Source organism: Typopeltis vanoorti, chromosome 1, assembly GCF_054136105.1.
Source record: "Typopeltis vanoorti isolate ZY-2024b chromosome 1, IOZ_Tvanoo_1.0, whole genome shotgun sequence".
NCBI lineage: Eukaryota > Metazoa > Arthropoda > Arachnida > Uropygi > Thelyphonidae > Typopeltis > Typopeltis vanoorti.
The window spans coordinates 100123567-100150420 of NC_143549.1; the positions used below are offsets into that span (position 1 = coordinate 100123567).

General features: G+C 35.4%; 1 protein-coding gene across 5 annotated transcripts in view; it reads right to left on the reverse strand.

The window, feature by feature from the left end:
- LOC150110252 (uncharacterized) overlaps window positions 1-26854 on the reverse strand; it is a 262473-nt gene that overhangs the window by 127280 nt on the left and 108339 nt on the right. For 4 of the 5 annotated variants that reach the window (XM_090398609.1, XM_090398607.1, XM_090398610.1 and 1 more), the window contains one exon: window positions 23546-23657. The gene's annotated coding sequence lies outside the window, so the exon portion shown is untranslated. Of the gene's footprint in view, window positions 1-23545; window positions 23669-26854 lie in introns of all 5 variants that reach the window. The other variant, XM_090398608.1, reaches the window with a different exon arrangement.

Sequence of the window (26854 nt, forward strand, 5' to 3'; positions counted from 1 at the left end):
ACATTACAGGGAACTGTAGACACGTTGTTACTTTCTCAAGGCGAGTGATGGCAACACTGCAACAATGATAAGTTCGTTAGAACTGCACATGTGCATTGACATTTTGGTGTGTGCCATGACTCAGCTTTAAATAGTACGGAACGGTCCGCTTGGTCCATGCCATTTTAGAAGCTTGCTCTGAGAGAAACAGGTTGAAGCAGAGTATTAATCACTGTATGGCTGCTGTTAAAATGTATGCTTTTTCAATTCTCCTGTGGCCCTGTTGAAAGTTGAAAATATCGAAAAGGAAGTGTGATTATACAGATGCTTTAAAAACTCAATTTCCTTTTTTAAAAAAATCTACTAAATTGCGTGAGACAGATAAAGTGGATTGTACGGTTTGTGGTGGCTTGTTTAGCACCGAGCATGGCGGAAAGTCCGACATTACCCAGTACATTGCTGTGAAAAGACATAAATCTGCATCTCGAGTTAGTACAAGTACAAAAGTCAGTGATTTCTTTACTAAGAAAGATATGGAGAAAGTGGAAAAAAATCTTGCTGCAGAAGAAGCAACTTTCGCATATCCAGAGTTTTTGATCAATGGATTGTATATCTAAAATAATACATAAGTTATATGATGTGTGGGCAAACAAAAACACAAGCATTAATTGTAAACGTTTTGGCTCCATTTGCAATCAAGCAATGCAAACTGGAAATGGAAAAAGTAAATTATATATCTATCCTGATTGACGATTTCAAACCATGGTGCTTCCAAATTAGTGCCATTGAGAGCTCGATATTTCGTTCCAGAAAAATGTGTTAAAACAATGATTCTAGAATTTACAGACCTTCCTAGTGAAAGTGCAGAACGACTTACGGATTATATATGGGACTTGTTAAAATCTTGGAAGATTAAAGATAAAGTCATAGCCTTGTCAGCGGGCAATATTAATACTAACTTTGGTGGATGTTAGAGAAATGGAAGAAACAACGTGTACCATAAATTGAGAACTAGGTTTGGCTGCGGATTGATTAGAGCCGGTTGCTCAGCTCATATTTTACACAATGCTGTACAAACTGCAGCTGATACATTGCCTGTAGACATTGAGGTTATTATAGCTAAAATATTTCAACACTTTTATATATACTCTGTAAGAGTCTAGTCGAATTTTGTGAATTTGTGGACAATGAGTATAAAGAAGTTCTAGGACACTCGAAGACGGGGTGACTGTCGTTGCATCTAGCTATCAAAAGGTTGAATGAAATGTTTGAAGGACTTAAAGCCTATTTTCTTTCAATAGATAAATTTCCGACAATGTTGAAAGACTTTTTCCAGAACTCAGTGTTGAAGCTGTTTTCTACTTTTCTGGAGTTGCAATGTGAAATGTTCCATACTACTATCAGGAGCATAGAAGGCGAAATGATATCTTTCGTTGAAGCACAGTCAATTATACTGCTTGGAAAAATTGAAATGAGAAGAGATGAAAATTTGACAACTACCACCAAAAAGAAGCTACTTCTTGAGTTGCAAGAGGAAGGATTGATTAGTGAAAAGGCATTTCAATCTCATAAAATTGATTTCTACAACACATGTGTGTCATATATAAAAGAATGGTCACAGTATATGCAGAAATTAGACAGTGTGTCTTAGGTGAAACTGAGAACAGCATTATGTTGGGAAAATGTTCTTCAAACAGTCCAAACTATTAATCAGACCGCTGCCATATCAAACATTGTTGAATCTGATTTGTTTGATGAAGTAATGATAGTGAAAACTGCTCTGAAGTCCAAAGAAGATAGTGAAGTGAAGGACATGTTGAAATTCAAACATTTAGATGAAGTCTGGGTGGATCTCTTAAAAAATGTTGAAGGAGAACTATCAAATTTAAAGAAAGTAGTGGAGTTCGTTATGTGTATCCCTGGAACAAATGCGTGTGAAAGATTATTTTCTCACATGAATGCACTGTGAACTGATGAGAAAAACAAATTGTCTGAAAAAACTGTAAAATCAATGCTTACCGTAAAATCATTCTTCAGTGAGGATTGTGTAGCTTTTTATGACATGATTCTTAAAAACAAAATTCATTCTTCAGAAAAGTATTGCAAGAGCGAGCAAGACTGATTGATTATTAAGAATATTGCCAGGTGAGAAGAGCATTACTGTATTAACAATCTATTTTGTATCTATAATAGTAAAAAATCATTTGAAGGCAACTTAAAGTGGCTTAATGAAAATATGCAGCCTAATAATTGGATTTACTATTTGTTTACTTATACTTAGTAAAGTGTGTGCATAGTAAACCTTACCACGCACACACTTGGAAAGTTAGAATCATTTTGTAAGACTGGCATATGTGATGGATGTGCATACTAAACTTTCACCCTCAGTCATAAGCGTCCCATATTTTTTTCCGCTGTATCTGAGATCCCTACACATGGCAGACATACTAACCGGTATCAAGGGTAAATGGTACGGTATTTTTAGGAAAAATAGACAGCACAGGAAAGGAGGTGTGCTGTTAATAATACTGGATAACTTGAATCCATTTAGAGTTGAGACCCATGCCTGCAATACTAGTAATAATTTTTAAGTGAGTTTGAAGCCATCAGTGTGAGGTGGAGTCTAACTAAAACCAAATACATAGGATGTTGTTAAAGATCTACTGGACTGGTTTCTAGTACTGAAGAAATGCATTACCAAATTAGAATGATGGTTGAGAAAAGGGTAATCTTATTTTAATCATCCTACCATTGACTGGGTAGCAGTGAAATCTTATGAGAGTAACTAAACTGAATTTATTGAGCTGTTACGAGACAATTTCTTCAAGCAGCATGTGACAGAAGGAACTCTAGGTCAAAAGAGCATTAGATCTAATTATAGTGATGAAGGAATATCAGTTAAAGATGGAACTATTCTGCCACCAGCTGGTTTCACTCATCACGTACTCACTTGGGAAGTGAGTAAGCTTATGAATGTTCCATTAAGAAAATGTTACATGCTGAACCACAAAACAGGAAATTATGACCAACTGAGGAGTATACAGGGATCAGTACAATGGCATCAGCTGCTGGATGGGAAGAATATCGGCAATGAATGGAAAGCATTTAAAAAATATATAAATGATGCGATATCAGAATGTGTCCCAAGAGTTCAAAGAATAAATAGGGTAGAAGTGAAATGGATGTGTAATCTTATCAAGCAAGAGATTCGTAAGAAAAGAACGATATGGAAGGAGTACCATGTGCACAAGGATGATGTCTCGTGAACATTATGGGCAGCAGGCAGAAAAGTCATAACTGTTGTATGGAAAGCAAAGCCTGAGTATGAAAAGAAACTGGCTCTGCATACTAAAGACAACCCAAAAGAATTTTATTTTTATGCTTCAAGTAAAAGAAGAATAACTACTGAATGCAGATGGTATGTGGGTGACAAATATAGAAGTGTTTGTTCAACTAATGAGTGTCCATTTTGCTAAAAGTTATCAACCTGTTGTATGCAACATTGCACTGACTCTTACCTCTTCAGTGGATGAAAAGGATGAAAAAAAAAATCAGGTGTATCAGGAGGTGCTAGCATGGATGCTAAATGAGTGTTCAGTTGAACTGGTTATTCCTTTTGACTATAATTTGAATCTCGGAACAAGGAAGATTCCACAGGAGTGGAAAGAATGCATAGTAATCCCATTGCACAAGGGAGGAACAAAGACCAAAGACTGATGTATGCAACTATCAATATCATCAGAGTCATGGTCAAGATTTTGGAAAAGTTGGTTAGAGTTTGCATACAGAAATGGGTTTACTAAAAGATAGTCATGTTTGAGCAACTTGCTCACATTCTATAATAATGTTACCAATAAGTTAGACAAGAGGAATGGATACACCATGATGCTTTTGGATTTTGCTAAAGCTTTTGACAGAATACAGCATGGAAGGCTGTTGCATAAATTGGAGAATATGGGATTGGATTATAAAATATTGGCATGGATAAGAGGATGGCTGACAGATCAAAAAATGGTACATGGGGGATGCAAGTCTGCACAACTTAAGATAATCAGCAGCATACCACAAGGATCAGTCCTTGGTCCATTCTTATTCATCCATACATGAATGACATTGTAAAGTCATGCCCTAAGGAGTGATGAGATATCCAGTCATATCATATTAGTGGGATTATGCTAGACGAAACTGATCAGGCTGAGGATCTTGGAGTTTTAGTAAACAGAAAGTTGAAGTTCAAGGGCCTCATAGCAAAGGTTGCAAATTCAACTCACAGGATAATTGCAATACTGAAATGAACATTGACATGTAAAGATAAGGAAATTATTTTGACTGTTTACAAAGCTTTGATAAGATGTCACTTGGACAATTGTGTGCAGGTCTGGTCTCCTGGTTTCTGTGGTGATTCTGATCCAGTGGGGGGGGGGGAGAGAGAGAGAGAGAGAGAGAGTGCAAAGGAGAGTGTTAAAAATGATTATGAGGATGGATTGAGAATTTGTAGACTGCAGACAGAAGAAAGGGGGGATGATATTATTGAGACATAAGGCTGATGGAATCATTTGTGCTGGTGTATAATGCATTGGTCAGACACCTAGGCTCAGATTTGGTTACCTAGACTTGGGTGTGATGTGGAAACATTAGAAAAGATAAGTGACTAAGGTAATATATCAGAACTATGGAATGATGGTTATTGAAAGAGAGGTTAAATGAATGTAAATTGCAGAGTTTAGCAGAAGCAGAAAAGGGGGTGACATGATAGAGACTTGAAGTTAGTGAGGGGATTGTATTGAATTAATACACAGGGAATTATAAAAAGAATAGAAAGGCAAGAGGGGGAAGAAGAAGAGACATTCCTGAAAGTTGTGTAAAAATGTGGTGAAGGAAAGGTATAAGGAGTAGATGTACATGGAGAATTCTGACTGAGTGTGACACATTAACAGAGTGCATTGCAAATGCTGCGAATATTAAGGATTATAAGGTTTAACATGATAAATATGTTGTAGGTTGAGAGACCCACCCACAATGAGCATGCTGCATATGTGGAGGACGATGCGATAATAATAAATAATTCAATTAACAAATTTGAATTATGTGCAGTTGAACTGTAAGTTCAATTATATAAAAATGGATTTACAAGATGATTAAACAATATAATATCAATGTAACTGAAGTATGAAAATCTTCTCGAAGTCATTAAAACTATATAACATATCTTTGAGCATTAACTTTTTTTTTATATATATACTAAAATACTTGAAAGTCTTGAATTAAAGGGATTCATTCAGTTGTTTGCTGAACATGCAAAGTTGGGAAGAATTATAAGGTGTACTGCTGATGTTAATCCTCTTCTGAAAAAGTTAAACTTGTAACTTTGAAAAACGAGTAGTGTTACAGTTTTTAATATTAACACATTATATTCTCTGAACCTCAAATCTGTCCATTACTCCCAAGTTCCTAGCCTCATCAATTTCCTAGAATCCAGAACCATCAATGTGATACACATTATGTAACCATTTCAACTCAAAGTGCATAACTTACGTTTTGAAACATTAAATTCACAATTGTTATCCTTTGTCCGCAATGTCAATTTATTTACATCACTCCGGAGGATATCTACATCACTTTTATCAATAGCTCCACTCCACCATCAGTAGTAGCTCACGCAGTACAAACCTAACTATCTGGCGAAGCAAGCAAAATTACTGGCAATTTCATTCCTGCATGTCACCAAACACTCCACTTTTTGTAACGGTTTCTTCGATTGTAACTAATCCCATATTGAGGAGATGGGGGGGGGGGGGATAGGTGAAAAGGAATGTTCTTTCCAGAATATATTAAAAAAACAATAATTAAAGAGAACGATATATTTGATTATTAGTTACTATACTTGATTTACTAAAAGATGTAAAGAATAGCAAATATAAGGAAGAGAATAAAAATACTTTCAGTACTGTAAAATGGATTATGAATAATTTATATCTGTGATATATGTGCACTTGTGTTATAAGTATCTGGGGGTGGAGTGAAGAATACGCAATCCTATAAACTCTAGAGTTTCATATTTGCATTTATGATAGGTATAATTAAAAAAAAAAAAAGTTATGAATAAATGGAAAGAGATTTGTTTGCAAAATATAAATTGTTAACAGTAACTACTACTTGTTTTTCTTGTAGACGCAAGATAAACAAGTAGCTTTATTGTATCACTGAATAAGATCCAGAGACATCTGCTGTCTGTGTAATATATTTGTGCAATTAGAGACAACTGGAATATAAAAAGCACTACCTAATGAAACACATCCCCTTGCTACAGAATCTATGCTGCATAGACTCAAGCAAAGTTTGTTGTACTACAAAATACAGTATCTAACTAAAAACAATTGTCCTAATATTTGTCCAAATTTTCAATTATGTGAAATAAGCGTTTGTTTGTTTGCATTTCAAATTTTCAATGTCATTAACGCAGATCACAAATACTAACTTTAAATAAAATTTACTAAAAGAGTTCCAACTAACATGACACAAAGTTTGTGTCAGTGAGGCCACCTGCCAACCCAACAGAAACAGCACACAAACAAGCAGCAATAAAATTCTACCGAAAAGGTTGCAACTAATATTCCGTATAAATTTTGCATCAGTTCAGGCCATCCACACAAATGATAATGAGAAGTCTCATCAGTAAGATAAACATGTGAAACACTTCCCCAACATTCCTGTATTAATACAGAAATCCATTACACTGTTTTGAATAATGCTATTTTCAAATTAACACAGTTAAGAAATTAAGTACCACAATTTATTTAATGCAGGTTAAAAATTCGATTAGCATGTTCTGTTCATGCTAGTCCAGAAGAAACTTCATAGGCTCTTCTTCACCTTGAGGCAAGATGTAGCTTTATTATATTATTAAATACAGTGTGACAATTGGTCTCCATATTTAAGAGCCCCTCCGTAGCTCAATCAATATAGATGAAGCCCTATGGTCAGAAAGACCTGGGTTCAATTCCCGTCAGTGACATGAGGAACCTTTAGACATCTGGTTTCTATAGACAAAAGGTAAGTTAGTTGGTCTCAGATGGAGGTAGGGTTTTTTCCATCCGGAATCTTGGGTTTTCCGTCTCCCCCATAGCAGGTAAACCGGCCCGGCGAACACACACTTCTACAGACATAGGACCTCCAGGAATAAGGAGCAACCAACCTAAGTAGGATTTCAGATCCGAATGCCTACACAGTAAAATGTGTAGGTCTACGTGTGAGTATAAATTAGGATAGTACTATATTTAGTGACAATTAGTAATTAGAGACAACTAGAATGAAAACTGTCAATTTCAAATTGTTATTGACAATTTTCAATCAATCATTCTATCGACAATTTTTCATTCTGCAACAATCACTGTTTTTCTCCGATTCTTGTTATTGTTGCAGAATGAAAAATTGTCAATAGAATGATTGAATGAAAATTGTAAGAATGTGTGTACAGATGGCTACTAACAGGTTTCTTCAAATTCTCCAAAATAGAAAAGCAGAAGGAAAGAAACTACCAGGAAGACTTAGAAGGAAACTGATAGAAAACTTCAAAAGTAAGTGGTCTGAAGTTCAAATAACCTGGCTGCCAATAGGCTGGAGTGGAAAGCTATTGTTAATGATAGCCTTGACCTGCCTTAAGTGGATAAGGAAGATGATGATGAGAATGAAAATGACACTACATCATGAAAAACACCTCCTCTCCCACAGAACCTATATTGGAAACACACATGCAAAACTATAGCAGCAAACAATGGTACTGTATATAACTAAATGTATTATCCTAACATAATAATAATCATCCTCATAGATATCTCCATGGAGTGCAGAGGCTTATCATGGGAAACCAACACAAATTTTTATACACACAAAAACTATCATTCCTCTCCTTAAACTCAATCACCATCAGGGTATTCACAACTAATACTGGAAATCCATTCCACTCATTCACTACTCTCCACACACCCTTACTAACCAAACTCTCATAAAACTCACAAGGGTGACCTTGAAGTCTTTCTCTATTTGTCATGTGTTGAAAAATTAACTTTGTTGTCAATCTTATAGAAATCCTTCATCAACATAATTTTCTATCATGTAACCTTTTTTCCTATCAATTAAACTTTGTGATGTACACTCCTACAATCTCTCCTCATAGGCCACATTCCAAAGACCTGTCACCAGCTTAGGCACTTGTGTCTGAATTCTTGATCAATACCACTTATTGATCCTCAAGAAACCCAAGGTGACCAAATCTCTGCACACTAGTCAAGAAACAGCTGAATCATATTCTGGTAAAGAGGGATAATAACCTCTCTATCCTTACTTGTTAGTGTGTTTTTCAATATCTACATAATCCTTTGAGCAACTTTTCCAATATGTTCTCTAATTAAAAGAACACACGTATTAACCACAGTGAAAATTATTTACTTGTAAATATTTCATCCTAAGTATCTTAGGACATCATCAGTACAGTAGTTTAAACAATAATAGGAATAACGTACAGTTAGGGTGCATGATTACAATAGAATCTCATTAAACATGCGTAATGCGTTACAGAAGTAAAAAAAAATAAATAAATAAATAATAATAATAATTATTATTTTACACAATTTTGTATGACAATTTCCCATACTTTAGGAATAGTAAGAACGTCATTGCGGCTTAAATTTGGTCTGTGTAGTAGAGCTTCAGAAGTTTATATAAACGTTCATGTTTATATAAAGATCGATGTAAAAGTTTAGACTTTTCCCAATGGATCCTATGACATGGATTTTCAATTCCGTGTTGAGAGGCCAGATTTCTGTGGTTTAAAAAGACGAATGTGGTCTTGATGTTCCGAGATGCGTTTCTGAACAGACCTACTTGTCTGTCCAAAGTAAGACAATTTGTATGAGCATGGAATCTCATAAACGCCAGGCAACATCAAAGGTGAGAGTTTGTCCTTAGGAGAAGGTAACAAGTTGCAAATTTGGTTGATAGGTTTGTAAGTAGTGGCAAAATTGTATTTCTTCATAATTTTAGAAAGACGTTCAGAGATACCTTTGACGTAAGGTATGGGAATCCTATGGATTTCTTCTTGTCTGGTTTGATGTGTGGGAAAGTAACTGATGACTTTTTGAGTTGTTTTAGGATTATATCCTTAGGATGGCTGTATTTTTGATTACTTCTAATTCTTGGTTTAGAGATTCTTCAGAGGAGCGGAATTTGTGTGCTCTGGAAACTAGTGATTTAATAATGCCAGATATCTGAGATGGATGATAAGCGGAAGAATTGTGAATGTAATGACCTGAGAATGTAGGCTTGCGAAAGACAGACGTAGCGATGGAACCGTCTTCTTTTCTTTGAATGTGTAAATCCAAAAAGGAGATACCCTGTGGAGATTCTTTTTCTAACATAAAGATGATGCGATGATGAAGAAGGTTAATTTTACTTAGAAACAGTTGTAATTCATGTTCGGGATGATCCCAGACTGCAAATACATCGTCGACATATCTTAACCAAATTTTTGGGTTTGAGTTCAAAAGTGAATATTTTTTCCTCGAGGTGTTCCGGAAACAAGTTTGTTAGGTTTGGTGATAAAGGAGATCCCATTGCTGTTCCTTCTTCTTGCTTGTAAATTTGACCTTTCCAGGTGAAGTAACCTGATGCAATAACAAACTTGAACAATTCAACTATATCAGAAGGAAATTTTTGAGTTAGTAATTCTATTGTTTCTTTATGGGGAATGTTCGTGAAGAGGGAGACAATGTAGAAGCTGATTAACAAGTCAGTTTTTGAAAGTTGAATGTCTTTCATTTTTGTGTGATACTCTGTAGAATTTTTGATATTGAAGAGACTGAGTGGCCTATGTGAGGACGGAGAAGGTTAGATAAGAATCCTGATAACTTGTAAGTTGGACTGCTGATACAGTCTACGACGGGTCTGAGTGGAACATGTGTAGCTTAGATAAGCCATAAATTCTAGGAGGTCTGGCATGGAATGTCTTAAGTTTTTTGATTGTTTCTTCATCTAAGGAGGAAGTTTCATTAAGTAGCTTATTTAATTTTCTGAGTTGACGTTTCGTAGGATCATAATCCAATTTGGTGTAAGTATTACGATCTCGAAGAAGTAAATTCATTTTTCGGTCATATGAATTGGTATCAAGAACCACAGTGGTATTTCCTTTATCAGCTCTAGTAATGATTATATTTTTGTTATGTTTTAAAGAAATAATAGCTTTCAATTCTGATGGTGGGATATTTAATTCCAAAGGTTTGGCATTGTAGATCACTTTAGTGACCTCAAAAAGAAGTCTGTTGGCTTCAATACTGGAGAGATGGTCGACATTTTTTTCTATATTATGTATGAAGTCTAAATATGGGAAACATTTTGGTGAAATCGCAAATTTATGGCCTCTTGCTAGGACATTTAATTCGTTTGTTGTTAGTGGACGGTTAGATAAATTGTGTAAAATAATTGTGTCACACAAAATTGTGTAAAATAATTATTATTAGTTTTTTTTTTTTTTTTTTTTTTTAACTTCTGTAACATATGTTATGCACATTTAATGAGATTCTATTGTAATCATGTGCCTTAACTGTATGTTATTCCTATTATTGTTTAAACTACTGTACTGATGATGTCCTAAGATACTTAGGATGAAATATTTACAAGTAAATAATTTTCACTGTGGTTAATACGCATGTTCTTTTAATTATGATCTCACCACAGGTTTCATTATTCTCTGAACCTCAACTCTGTCCACCACTACCCCCAAGTTCCTAGCCTCATCAATTTCCTAGAATCCAGAACCATCAAAGTGATACACGGTATGTAACCTTACGTTTTTGAAACATTAAACTCACAATCATTATCCTTTGTCCGCAATGCCAATTTATTTACATCACTCCAGAGGATATCTACATCACTTTTATCATTCTTGTTGAGAGGCTTATACGCTGGTTAGACATAATAACTAATATTTAAGGAAATTGACAGCGTATACTGGAAATATAGATTAAATAAATTTTAATATACACTTTCCGATATTTCGGCGAACGTTACGTTGCCATCTTCTTGGGAACTTACTAAAGGACACGTGCACACAAGTACTAATACCTCCTTACCTCCCCATTGATTACAATCCCACCAGCTCACAAATTAGAAAACTCCATAGGCTACTTAAGAAGGTCACTTCTTGGCCTGTGGAGATTACCAACAGACTAAAACCCTATAACTCTAGACGCCCCCGCATATATGGGCTCCCAAAAATACACAAAGAAAATGTGCCATTACGTCCCATAGTGGATGGCATTGATTCCCCCACTTACAAACTAGCCAAGCATTTAGCCAAAGCGCTCTCACTATACTGGCAATACACCATCACACATAAAAAACTCAGCCCACTTCAAAGCCAGTATAGAAAACCTTACACTCCAACACAATGACATAATGGTCAGTTTTGATGTCTCCTCCCTATTCACGAATGTCCCTCTCAAAGAAACCTTAGAGCTAATCCAAACTAAATTTCCTCCCGATATCTCAGCCCTATTTCAGTTTATAATGAACTCAGGCTATTTCGTTTGGCAGGAAAAATTCTACAAACAGATAGAGGGGACAGCCATGGGTTCACCACTTTCCCCACCCTTGGCAAACTTTTTCATGGAGATGTTTGAAGAGAAAGCCTTAAACTCAGCCCCACAAAAACCTACCATATGGCTTCGCTATGTTGATGATGTTTTCGCTATCTGGCCACATGGCCCGGATTCACTCCTCTCCTTCCTAACACACTTGAACAACCAACACCCTAGAATCAAATTCACCCTGGAAAAAGAGGAAAACAATAACCTCCCCTTCCTAGACACACTAGTCACCCGCCAACCTGATGGAACCTTGGTTTTCTCAGTTTATAGAAAACCCACCCATACAGGCAGATACATTCACCAACAATCTCCCCCCCCTCACAACAATATGGAGTTATTAAAACATTATTCAACAGGGCAAAAATAATTTGTTCTAATGATCAAGCCCTAACCACAGAACTAAATCACATCCGTGACACTTTCTCAGCCAACGGCTACCCCCTCCAAAAAATACTTAACCCAGTTGTCCACAACCCACCACCCCCCCCCTTCACAAAAAAGATTACTCTAAATCCATCACTATTCCCTACATCAGAGGCACCTCAGAAAAAATCAATAAAATCTTAAAAAAACATGACCTGACCACTTGTTACAGACCACATAGAAAACTGGCATCCCTTATCCGCTCCACCAAAGACCAACCACTTCCCCTAGACCTACCTGGTGTATACCAGGTCCCTTGCAGCTGTAAACTGTCCTACTTTGGCCAAACAGGCAGGACAGCAAATATCAGAATCTCAGAACACAAGGATTACATCCGATTTCACCAGTACAGCCACTCTGGGCTTGCAGACCACGCTCTGGACACTCGCCACAGAATAAGATGGAAGAAAGCCACAGTAATACACCGCAGCAAGTTCAAGTATGAAAGACTATTCATGGAATCAGCCTCGGCCCTTAGGAACATGCCAAACCTCAACAAATTTGGATGCATGAAACTGCCCCAAATTTGGGAAACTTTTATCAAAAGAACTTCAGCCCAAAGGCCAAAAACTACCAATATAGCCCGCCAGGGGGCACCATCAGGACTTTAGGAAAACGCTAGCGTCCTAGCCTCAGTCTCATTTGTTGTATTAGTACTTGTGTGCACGTGTCCTTTAGTAAGTTCCCAAGAAGATGGCAACGTAACGTTCGCCGAAATATCGGAAAGTGTATATTAAAGTTTATTTAATCTATATTTCCAGTATACGCTGTCAATTTCCTTAAATATTAGTTATTATCACTTTTATCAATAGCTCCACTCCACCATATAATATACTCTGGTGTCCTGTCTATTAGCCATTCTCTAATCTATGCTTCCAGCTTCATATCCATTCTCATTTTCTCCAACTTTTGTAATAGTTTTCCATGTGGTGATCTGTCAAATGCCTTTACAAAGTCCAACATGTATCAAGGTGTAGCCATTTCCCTTATCTAATTCTGCTGTCACTACTACAAAATGTAAGTATGTAAGTAAATTACTATGGCAGGACCTACTTTTTACAAATCTTTACTGCCTACTGCAGAGTACCATATTCCTATCCATCCACCAATTTTACCTTTAACCTTTTCCTCCGATATTTATTGGTATATAATTTGCTACTTGTGTCTTGCAGCAACTGTTCACAGAACTGTCTTATCCTCATTCCATTCCCTTGAAACTTGGATGTCAGAGGTGAAACTCGGATTGAACAACTTAATCAAAGCCACTGGTAATTCTCTTGCACATTCATATATCACACAGGCTGACATGCCATCCAGACCTATTGCTGTGTTCATATTGATATTTTTCAATATGCAGACCACCTCCTGTTTATCTACCTCATTGAGGCAAGTCACTATCTCATCAAGCAACTGAAAAATCTCCATCTGAATGATACACCTCTGCAAAATGATCACTTAGCAACTCAACCATTTCTTTTGCCTCTGTCAAAGTGATACATTAATTAATACCATCAATATTAATTAATGCCATCCTTCCATAGTCATTTTTCCTCTTAGCTGCTGTATAACTCTTTTGGATTTACTTTGGCCTGCTTAGCCAATTTTCTCTGATAATTCCCACTCCCCAATGTTTTATTTTTTCCAGCTCTTGTCTTATATTGCTACTCATCCACTTAACCTCCATTTCATTTATACTCCTGGGTGTGGGTATGCAGTCCGATACTCCGTCTCTTAAACAATTAAGAGAAGACCTCTCTTAATTGTTTAACCTCTGACCATTTCCCAAGCACTACTGACATTCTTTCCATGTAGCTTCTCAAGCTATGGTCTCCTAAGTCTATCATAATTACCAGCTTTTAAGTTCAACATAAATAAACCCTTTCTTGACAAATAATTTCACATGTTTAACACTTCCCAGAACAAGACTGCATAGTCACTCTACCCATTTGGAGGTAGAGTATCTACCTTGTTAATGGATACATCTGATGCTATTACCAGATCAGCACTCAAATCCCTGGTCCTCCTCAAGGACATGCTGTTTCAGATAATTATCCCTTAACTATATAAATTCCACTTACATTTTGTCATGCCCCCACATGTGAAGCCCCCATAATAATGCCCCTGCCATATCTAAAAATAATAAATAATAATGAAGTCCCCCTATAACATAGTGATAACATTATAATAATATTAATTCTGAGGTGAATAAAGGGATTGGCTAGATTTACTGGAATTTGCTAAGGCAGTTGATAAGATACCATATGAAAAGCTGCTGCATAAACTAGAGAATATGGGACCGGAATATAAACTACTGACTTGAGTAAGTAGATGCTGATAGACAGGTATGAAAAAAAAAGTGGAATATGGCAGATATGAACCTGGCAGATTTAAGGTGACCAGTGGTGTGTCCCAGGAATCAGTCCTTGAACCACTGCTATTTAAGCTATACATTAATCATACTGAACAGGGGCTGACAGGAGATCTTCAGTTGTTTGCTAATGATACAAAGATAAGCAGGGCAATCACAGATGTGCTACTGATATATATATATATATATATATATATATATATATAGCATTTACAAGGTGATTTGAACAGGCTGGAAGTGGGCAAATGATAATAGCTATCAATTCAGTATTCATCATCATCAAATTCCTACCATGTACCCTCAAGGGGTGTATAGGATATGATAGTACTACATGAAAAATTTACATCATTACTAATTTGCTATCAACAATTTTCCTCCAAATCAGTCTGTTACTTGTCAAGACTCCAACATTATTAGATCTTATATTTCTATTGTCTAAGGCACTTTGTACCATATCAATCCACCTATATCTTGGTCTTCCTCTGGGTCGTTTTCCTGCCAACCTGGCAGAGAACACCTGTTTTGCTAATCTTTCCTCGCCCATTCTGTTTAAATGACCATACCACCTGAGATTAGCTCTGCAAACGCATTCCTGGATGCTGACAATGTCAAGCTCTTTCCCAATATCCTCATTTATAATATGTTATTGCCACTGATGCCATCTGTTCATGCCCCTAATCTTTCTCAGGACTCTCATATCTGCGGTCTCTAGTCTTTGGTCAAGTGTTTAATTCTGACCCAGCTCTCAGATCCGTAAGTTAATATTGGTTTGAACACTGTCTTGTATACAGCTAATTTAGTGTTCTGATTAATTCTCTCTTATTCTATATGAATTTATTTAAATGATTTCCTACCATACCAACTTTGTTGATTCTGTTGTCTATTTCCATATTTAATTTACCATCTTCACTAAAAATCGTGCCTAAGTAGCTGTATAGGTTTATTTACAACAGGTGACATTTTCAATGATTCAGCCTATTTTCATTGTCTTTGTCCTCTTATTGCTGACCTTCATACCATATCTATTACAACAGTTATTCAATTTAGTCAGGGAATCTTGCAGACTTGTAGAGGATTTATGTAGAAGTATAACATCATCTGCATAAAGCAAAGAGCTGACATTAACATCTCCAATTTTGATATCAGGTTTAATACCACTTTCCTTCATAATGTGATCCATATAGATAATGAATAACAGGGGATAATGGACATCCTTGTCTGACACCAGATTTTAACATTAAACAATCTTCCTGTACATACTTCCTTCAACTCTAACTGCTGCCTTACAACTCCAATGAAGTTGCTTGATATAATGTCCCACTGACACCATCTAACTGTAGCGTATTGAATAGTTTCTCTCTTGGCACCTTATCATATGCCTTTTCCATATCGACAAAACTTAAATACAGATCTTTGTTATATTCTCATGATTTCTCAACTATTTGTCATAAAGTGAAGATCTGGTCCTGACAGCTATTCTATTCTATTTGGCCTGAATCCAGCTTGTTCTTCACCAAGCTTTTCTTCCACAATTCTTCTCAACCATTTCTCAAGTATACTTGCATAAATCTTACCAGGAACACACAGTAGGGATATACCTCTGTAGTTCTCACATTCATTTTTATTTCCCTTTTTATATATGGGTACTATGAGATCTCTACTCCAATCATCTGGAATTCGTCCCTCTGTCCAGGCCTTCTGAACTATGCAGTGCAGCCACTGTAGGACTTTTATACTCCATACTTCAGCATTTCTGGTCGAATAGCATCTGCCTTTCCACGGTTCAAGCCTTTGATAGCTTTTTCTACTTCATGTATGGATATGTATTCCTGAGAGTATGCCTGTTGAACAAAGTAGTAAACACTTTGCTATCACTGCTTTTGTCATTTAGCAACTTTTCGAAGTAATTACTCTTTACTTCAAGGATATCTTTTTCTCCAGTTTTCATGTCACCTTCATCATCTCTAATTCGTTTTGCAACACTCTTTCCTCCATTTCTGAGCTACTTTAACAACCTACAGAATATCTTGCCACCTTCTTGATATTTATTTTCTATGTTCTTACCAAGGTCTTCCCATCACTTTTGTTTAGCCAGTTTTATACAGTGTTTTAGCTTTCTTACATTTGTTTCTGTATTCTCTAAGAGCACAAGCTGACTTATTTGCCAGGAACTTTTGATATACTTTCTTCTTTTCCTTCACCGCCTCTAAATTCCTGTGTCCATCATAGAGTTCTGATTTTTTCTATCCTTGCAGATAACCTCACCACATGCCTCTCTGGCTGAATCAATCAGGGTTTTCTTCAAGGCTTGCCACTGAATCTCCATGGTTTGGTTCCTGTTCTCAAACTCTCTTTTTTTTTTTCAATAATCTTTGTGTATTTTAGTCTACAGTTCACATCTGAAAGCTGCTCAACTTTTATTCGCTTTAAAACTTTCTTACATGTTTTTCTTTTCAAAATGAAATTCAATTTTATCCTGCTCAAGACTAAACAGTGATCACTTCCAATTTCAAATCCTATGTACACTCTGGTGTCCTGCACCAGGGAGGAGAAAAACATCACTATCGACAATAACATAGTGAATAAGACTTTTTCCTATTTCTTGCCTTTTCTCTCCATGTGAATTTGTGCACATTTTTATGTTGGAACATGGTGTTAGTAATAACCAGTCCATGTCCTGAGCAGAAATCCAACAGGTATTTGCCATTATTATTAGCTTTGTTCTTTTCTCCAAATTTTCCCAAAATATTTTTATATGTCTGACAATCATTTCCTACTCTGCTATTTAGATCCCCAATAAGGACCAACTTTTCCTTTTTCATTGTGTCAGTTGCTTTCTCTAAAGCCTCAAAAAAATTCCTCCACTTCTATCTTAGTAGAATCTTCTGTGGGACCATAGGCACAAATAAGTTTCATTGTCCAGTTCCCCATTCTGATATTTGCCCACATCACTCTAATTGAGACTGCCTGCCATTCAAGAAGATTAGCCTTGTATTTTGTGTTGAATAGTATGGCTACTTTTTCTTTTCCTTGATTGTCATTACCTGAATATAATATTTTGTATTTATTGCTCAGAAAGATCTCACGAGTTTTTGCCTTTTTTTTGTTTCAGTGACCCCTATTATGTCGTTCTGGTACTTTTCTAATTCCTCAGCTAGCTCCATTTCTTTGCCTTTCAAGCTTCTTATGTTGATAGTAAAAATCTATAACTCTGGTGATGTTGAGTTGGGGGGGAGGGATTCAGATTGGTTCCAGTAGCTGACTTTTCACTGTTTCCCCTGGTTCCCTGGTGAAAACAATGGGGGGCCTTATTTAACCGGGGGGGGGAGACATCCCAACCGGCATGAAATTCTGTCATGTTGTACCATCATTTTGTAATTTGGTTTAAGCCAATAAGAATACAATTTGGTTGGCTAAATCCCAAATTGCCAGCCCATCCTCGTTTGTTCAGTATTCAGGTAGTAGATACCCAACAGGGTGCACCATGAGAAGGTGAGGATTGGACATTAGGTCAGAAACCCTGGTTGGTTCTCTACATTCCTTTAAAGGCTATGTGGAGGTCTCCTCTCAGTTATACAGCTTTGACTTTTAGGCACCCCCAATTCAGTGTTAGTAAGTGTAAAGTTATGCTCTTTGTCTTGATGCATTTTATTGTTATTATTATTAAGAGAGACCTCCAGGGAGTCAGAGACTCATTGAGGGAGGCCACATACCACACACACACCTATCATATTTTTTCTTGAATTCATTCATGCTGCTTGCACTCACAACGTCCAATGGCAATCCATTCCAATAACGTCCCACCCTCTGAGAGAAAAATCTAGTCCTCACCCCTTTCTTAGCGGCCTTCATTCTCAGCTTCCAAGGATGCCCTCTCGTCCTTTCCCCGCCCTCCATAAATTGAAAAATTTCATCAATTGAAATCCTGTATGATCCTTTCAGAAATTTGCAAGTCTCAATCATATCACCTCTCTTTCTCCTGTCTGCAGTCGTCTACAAATTCTCAATCTATCTTCATACGGATATGTAATCACGCTGAAGTGAATGACTTTACATTTACTGACACACCCATTTTCCCATGCCAACAATTCCAGCCTATTCAAATCATTCTGCAAGTACTGCATATCAGCAGCATTCCTGATTACCCTACCTATCATCAGCAAATAGCTGTATGTCGCTTGTCAAATCCTTCCCAATATCATTAATGTACAGCACATTATATTGGTGGAATTGTGCTTGGAGTAACTGACAAGGCTAGAGATCTTGGATTTACTCGCCAGCCTGGATGTTACATCTCTATTCACTAACATCCCTGTGGAGGAAGTTATCAACATTTTAGGAAGTTTGCTCCCACAAGACATTACTTCTCTGTTCCGTCTTTGTTTATCATCACTTTTTCTTATGGAATAAAACCATATATCAGCAATTGACTGGTCTTGCAATGGGTAGTCCCCCTCTCTCCATCTTATACTGATCTCTTTATGGAGGATTTTGAAAGTAAAATCTTAACTCAAACAGACCCTAAACCCAAAGTATGGTGGAGATACATGGACGATATCTTTATCGTTTGGAACCACACAAAAAAGGACCTGTTTGACTTTCTTAACAAAATCAACTCTCTACACCACACAATCAACACTCTAGAACTTGAAAAAGATAACCAATTATCATTTCTGAACACTTTAATTAAGAAGCTTCTGAATGGTGGTATCAACCTCTCAGTTTACTGCAAACCTACCAATACAGGACGTTATTTACATTTCACTTCCTGCCACCACATTTCTCAGAAACTTAGTATTGCACACATGTTGAAGAACCATGCTTCTCTCCTTACAACAGATCAACAAGACCTCCAGGAAGAACTATCCCTGATATCCACCAACCTTACCATGAATGGATTTTCTCGAAGATTCGTCCACAAGATACTTTTCTCTGAACCCCGACAAAGACAACAAGATGATATACGTTATATTTCTACCATCGTCATTCCATACTTAGGGATGGTTTCCAATAAGATTGCTAGACTCCTTAGACCACATAAAATAAGAGTGGTCTTTAAACCCACAGAAACGATTAGACAATTCTTAAGATCTCCAAAAGATAGCCATCCTTTCTCCAAATATACTGGAGTTTATAACATACCCTGCTCATATACATAATAAATAACGGAAAAACTCACGTAGAAATATTATTTAATGGTATAATTTTCGCCTGTGTGTCACAGGCATCTTCAGTACAATTAGGCACAAAAATTAAACATTAACTGACAATTCCAAAAAGCGCCACTTAAGTAGCTGGTGTAAGATAACTAAAAAGGTCAATAACTTTCCTTAAAAAAAAAAAAAAAAAAAAAAAAAAAAAAAAAAAAAAAAAAAATTTAATACAATAAAAAGTTAGGAAAGATTAGCTGATTTGTAAAGTACTATCTCCCATAAAGGGGATAGATGTAAGCCGTCGGATCTGTTTAAGTTAGGAGAATGAAGTAGAGTTTCACATGCTTCTTTATAAAGGCGTTCCATGAGAAACTGACTTTTGTGAAGAACTCTTGTCTTTCTCCAATGAACTCTGTGTCTAGTGAAGATGGCATGTTCTGCAAGTCCAGACTTTTCAGGTTTAAAGTATTCAATATAAGATTGGTGTTCTTCTAGCCGAATGAAGGCAGATCTTCCCGTTTGTCCGAAATAACATAATCCACAAGAGCACGGAATCTGGTAGACACCTGGATGATTAAGATGTGGAAGCTTGTCCTTTGGAGAAGCGAGAAAGGTGGAGATTTTTCTAAACGGTCGAAAGGCAACAAAAATATTCAGTGGTTTTAAAATTTTTGCTATACGTTCACTGATGCCTTGTATATAAGGGATGGTAATGCACGTTATTTCCTCTGTGTTTGAAGAGGGAGACATATTAAATCTACTCAAAGTTCTTTTAATGAAGCAATTCTTATAGCCATTAGATAGAAAGGAAGAAGTTATATATCATATTTCTTTCTGTAAAAGATCGTCTGTAGAACAAAAGAAAGAAATACGATATATAACTTCTTCCTTTCTATCTAATGGCTATAAGAATTGCTTCATTAAAAGAACTTTGAGTAGATTTAATATGTCTCCCTCTTCAAACACAGAGGAAATAACGCGCATTACCATCCCTTATATACAAGGCATCAGTGAACGTATAGCAAAAATTTTAAAACCACTGAATATTTTTGTTGCCTTTCGACCGTTTAGAAAAATCTCCACCTTTCTCGCTTCTCCAAAGGACAAGTTTCCACATCTTAATCATCCAGGTGTCTACCAGATTCCGTGCTCTTGTGGATTATGTTATTTCGGACAAACGGGAAGATCTGCCTTCATTCGGCTAGAAGAACACCAATCTTATATTGAATACTTTAAACCTGAAAAGTCTGGACTTGCAGAACATGCCATCTTCACTAGACACAGAGTTCATTGGAGAAAGACAAGAGTTCTTCACAAAAGTCAGTTTCTCATGGAACGCCTTTATAAAGAAGCATGTGAAACTCTACTTCATTCTCCTAACTTAAACAGATCCGACGGCTTACATCTATCCCCTTTATGGGAGATAGTACTTTACAAATCAGCTAATCTTTCCTAACTTTTTATTGTATTAAATTTTTTTTTTTTTTTTTTTTTTTTTTTTTTTTTAAGGAAAGTTGTGGCGCTTTTTGGAATTGTCAGTTAATGTTTAATTTTTGTGCCTAATTGTACTGAAGATGCCTGTGACACACAGGCGAAAATTATACCATTAAATAATATTTCTACGTGAGTTTTTCCGTTATTTATTATGTATAGTTATGTCTACTCACGGTTTACCTCTTTTAAAACTTATACCCTGCTCGTGCAGCTTGAATTACACCAGCCAAACTTCAAGGAGCCTTGAAATTAGGCAAAAAGAGCACATAGGTGACGTCAGTAATAATAGAGAAGAAAAATCGGGGTCAGCTTTTCATTTCTCAAGAACGAACCATACCATAGAGTGGGAAAGAAGCACAATTCCTTACATCGAGGACTTCCGCTCCCGAATTTTTAAGGAGGCCATAACAGTTGCCCGCTGTATACAAAACCTTAACAGGAACCAGGACTAATCTTACCTGTGATCTGGAAAACCCTTATTAGATCCCTCAACTCGCCAGAACTGAATTATAGTGCTAGCTATAGAACGTTCCTAAATAACAACAAGTGATATCATGCACGCTCTATGCATGTATTGTACGTGCTCTGTTCTTTGTTTAATATAATTGGAATTGGTTGATTATAGTTTGTAACAGTTTTTTTACTTTTTAGTGCCTTACATCAGTTATGGACCCTGAAGTTGCCAACAGCCTTATTGGTGAAACTAGTTGGTATAACATAGTTGTTTATTATATGCACTTGATCAATATAATCCCATTAAAAGTCATTCCATATTTATAACTTGTATGTCCATATTTACAATGGGAAACAGTATTGTAGTCAAAAGATTTAAGCCTCATCCTCCTCTTCCAAATTTTACACCTTTGGGTAATTCAAATATACCAGGGGTGATCAACCCGTCAATTGCGGAGCGATTTTTGGTCGATCTCTTGTGTATTCCTCCTTACTTACAAATTTAATTAAAACTGAAAACATAATATTTTATTTATCATTATTTTGTATTATTTTTAATTTGCTTTAAGTGTATTGCTATTGTTTACTTATTTTTCATTAAAATTTTTCGTCAAATCAGCAATTTTTCTTATAAGTCCGGGTAAATGAATTAATTTGGATCAGTGGAAGTCAAACAGCGAGTCGAGTGAATACGATTATAAGCAAAGTGTAAAAACTTGATTGTAGCTTAAATATTAAATATTCCAAAGCATATTACATAGATTTTTTACTTAGGTTAAGTCCCATGTGAATATTGTAAAAAAATAAACTTTGTTTGTCTCGGTATAGTTTGTATTAAATGTTTTTGTACATAACTCTTTTGAAGCTAACTGTATATACTGCTTTAATAAGAATATGTTAGAGTGTTAAAAACAAAGGCAATGTTTTTGTTGCCGAAGCTGTACATGCCAGCATTAGAAAGATTGTTATTGAAACTTGTATGTGTGAGAAAGGCTTGCAGGCTCTACATCTTTCGGATCGACATACTTGTCAGAATCTGCTTTTTCAAATATGACCGTCATAAAAAATCAATTAAGAAACCAAATTACAAATGATCATTTGGATGATTGTCTGCGATTGGCCACTTCTTCTTATCAACTTGACTATGAAAATATTGCGAAGTCCAAACAATGCCAAATTTCACATTAACTTTCTTTTTTTTTTTTTTTTTAATCAACCAGCATTTCCTGTAACTTGTGAGTTTGTAATCAATCTGTTGTTTTTTCTAACTTTGGTTTTCCAAAATAGAGAAATAAATATTTTATTCCAATATATATATATTTTTTTATATTAAAATATTTGTTGTATTAAAATAGTTAAAACTGATAAATAAAATTTTAAATACACAAATAAAGTTTTTAGTTGTGTATTGTTTTTAGTTGTTTATTTGTGCGTAATCAGATATCAGGTTGGGGGAACGTGATCTATATAAGAGAGTAGATAGCCGAATAACTTTTTATAGAAAAGTAGCTCGCGTAGTAAAAAAGGTTAAACATCACTGTAATATACCAACCAAATATAATATTCTCCTTCATTATTGTTTTCTAATATACAGTAACTTAAAACAACTCTGAGCAGATTTGGTTTCAATTAATTGATATAAAGTATTCAAAGTTATCCTACAATTAATCGCATTAGACCAATTAAGATGAGCACTGATGTGCTATACACTCTTAAAACTTTCATACATAGATAAAAATGCAGTCACGTTGGCATGAATTTTGTAGAGTGGGTTGTATAAGCCACGACATCACTGATACACACATACCTGTGTGTGTGTGCACATGCATTTTTTTTTTTTATCCCCACAAAGTCATATTTTGGAACAGCATTAAATAATACATTTACTTAAATGAATACAACATATATTTCTAAAATTTATCATCTGGCAGACTAAATTATTAGAAAAATTAATCAAAATTAGTCTTCCTTATTTTGTTTTGATATATGTACAATATTGCTATAAAAAAGGAATTAATTTATCCTTCCCTCACCTATCATGATCAAGAAATTTCAAGGCCTAATAAAGAAACATCAAACACTACTCCAGAGCAGATCTATAATACTAAGGCACAATATCAGGCACAATTCTGATAGGAACTGCATCTGAAAATAAACTTTTGTTATTTTATGATTATATTTTAGTTACTAATGAACTTGAATATCAATTTGGCATATAATTTAATTATATGAAAAAAAAATTCAGATATAAATTCCATTATTTCCAGAAATGATAATTTAATAGTGCAAATTATCTTACAGAACTTTCTTACATTAGACAGAGAATTTAAAAATAAAAAAATTTAAAAAAAGGGCTGTTTTATATGTGTATTTATATATGCTGAATCTAAAAAGGACCTTAAATATTTTGTGTTAAATAAAAAGCTTAAATTAGTGTGCATGAAAAAAAATAATAATAATTGCATCCTTGAAAGCTAAGTTTGAGATGTGGAAGAAGAAAGACCAGTAAACAAAATATTCCCATAAACAGTTCACTGCTGCCATCTTTTCAGGATTCCTCTTCTACCAGCTCCTGTCTTTCATAACATGTTAACCATTCAATGTAGTACAAATTCGGTATCGTTAGAGCTAACTGCAAATGAAAAAAGATGTTTACATACATAATAAATAACGGAAAAACTCACGTAGAAATATTATTTAATAGTATAATTTTCGCCTGTGTGTCACAGGCATCTTCAGTACAATTAGGCACAAAAATTAAACACCAACTGACAATTCCAAAAAGCGCCACCTAAGTAGCTGGTGTAAGATAACTAAAAAGGTCAATAACTTTCCTAAAAAAAAAAAAAATAAAAAAAAAAAAAAAAAAAAAAATTAATACAATAAAAAGTTAGGAAAGATTAGCTGATTTGTAAAGTACTATCTCCCATAAAGGGGATAGACGTAAGCCGTCGGATCTGTTTAAGTTAGGAGAATGAAGTAGAGTTTCACATGCTTCTTTATAAAGGCGTTCCATGAGAAACTGACTTTTGTGAAGAACTTTTGTCTTTCTCCAATGAACTCTGTGTCTAGTGAAGATGGCATGTTCTGCAAGTCCAGACTTTTCAGGACTTGCAGACTTTACAAATCAGCTAATCTTTCCTAACTTTTTATTGTATTAATTTTTTTTTTTTTTTTTTTTTTTTTTTTTTTTTTTTTTTTTTTTAAAGGAAAGTTATTGACCTTTTTAGTTATCTTACACCAGCTACTTAGGTGGCGCTTTTTGGAATTGTCAGTTGGTGTTTAATTTTTGTGCCTAATTGTACTGAAGATGCCTGTGACACACAGGCGAAAATTATACTATTAAATAATATTTCTACGTGAGTTTTTCCGTTATTTATTATGTATAGTTATGTCTACTCACGGTTTACCTCTTTTAAAACTTAAGATGTTTACATGCTCACTAACAAGTCCTCTTCTTAAAACTCAATTCAACATAAATTCACTTTGCCTATTCTGCTACAAATGTATGACTACAGAAATATATTTTTCATAGTAATGGCATAACTTATACAACCTAACCTAATTATTCTGTAGCAATATACACTTTTTCTTTCTATGTCAATCCCATCCACCAAAGACTGCAAAGCTTTACCATGTTTGGTACTACAGATGAGCTAAGGCCCAAGCACTGAAATATGTCTTCCATCTAAAGCTTTCACAAGCATCCATCCCACAATGAAATTTCAATCCACAGTCTGTTGGCAAGAAAGTAGAAAGGCTATCTGCATGTATAACCTGGATGACTAGTTGCAAATTGTTTAAGTTCAAGGTCAGTTGTTGTCATGCACGAACAACTGATCTGTTTACAAAATAAATGAATGAATGATACAATGACAAAAACATTCACCTTTAGCCTAATTAACAAAGTGGATAGCATATCTGTTCTTTAACCAACAGAATATCGGTATGAATTCCACTGTGGTATGGATTTCTGTAAAAGACTTTAGATGGTAGAACAAAATTACATGATAACCACAGTTTTTTTTTTTGTTTTTTTTTCCATTTTGTATGGGATCCCCCTCCCTTTCCTCCACCATCTCTTAGGATGGGTTGAGCCCTCCTAATGAGGAATTAACTATGTATTTTATGACTGTAGATCCATATGTGTTCAAAAGGGCCAGTTTGCCTGTTCTGAGGGACGAAAAACAGGTGAAAAAAAAAACCCTACCTCCATATTGAGACCGGCTAACTCACCTTTAGTCAAGAGACCAGATAAAGATTCCTCATGTCATGGACAGCCAGGGCTTTCCAACCAAAGGGCTTTGTCTATACTGACTAAGCTATGGAGGCTCTGATAACCACAGTAATAAATTTAATGAAAGTAGAGATATTTAGTAAATAACTATACATCATCAGTGTGTAGAAATGAGCAAATCAAAGAAAGGAATACAAGTTCCATACAATAATTGGTTTACTAATTAAAAACTGTTGCCACATGCTAGAAATTAATATTAATAAATAACATTAAAACTACTTTCGATGTTTACATAAAATGAGAATCTACCAAACTTTTGAGAGAGAGAGAGAAATTGTTCCGATTCAGGTTAGGCCAATGAAAACGGGCTTCACAACTTTCTTTGAAAAGGTGTTCATATTTAAAACTGCTTCTATGGAGGAGATGGGCGTCATCCCAGACTTATGAGGTTTAACATATTCAATGTAGTATTGGTGTTCATTAATTTTTTTTTTTTTTTCACAGAATAGCCTGTCTGCCCAAAATATGTTAAATTACATTCACAATGGATCTGGTAAACAAGATAAAGATAGAGGTTTCTGTTCAGTTTTTGTTGTTTGAAAAATTTGGTTGATAGGAAATTATGTAGGAATAAGATGATATCTTTTCAAATTCTACAAATAGGTTCAGAGATACCAAACATATAAAGGATTGGATCTCTGTGGTCTGCTGAAGAGTCCTTAGCTGTTAGAACATAGAAGTCAATTATCTGTTGGATATGATGAGGGTTGTAACCATTTAATTCCATTAAAGTTTTATTGTAAGTTTGAGGAGAGGGGCACACATTATGTGTGCTATTAATTAATAACACCAATTTTTTTGAGAGGAGTGATGAGACTTTTGATAAATGTATCTGAAGGTAGGTTTCCAATAAACACTGGTTGAAAAAAGTACTGGAGGCTGTGCATGTAAGAAGGATGTCCAAGAATGGTAAACTAAACATTTCTTTTTCCATGGTGAACTGAATGTGCAGATGAAAGCTATTAATTCAAGGTAGGAAAGTGGTGAGTTCATTTTCAGAATGAAGAGAAACAGCAAAAACATCAGTGTAATGAAACAAAAGAGA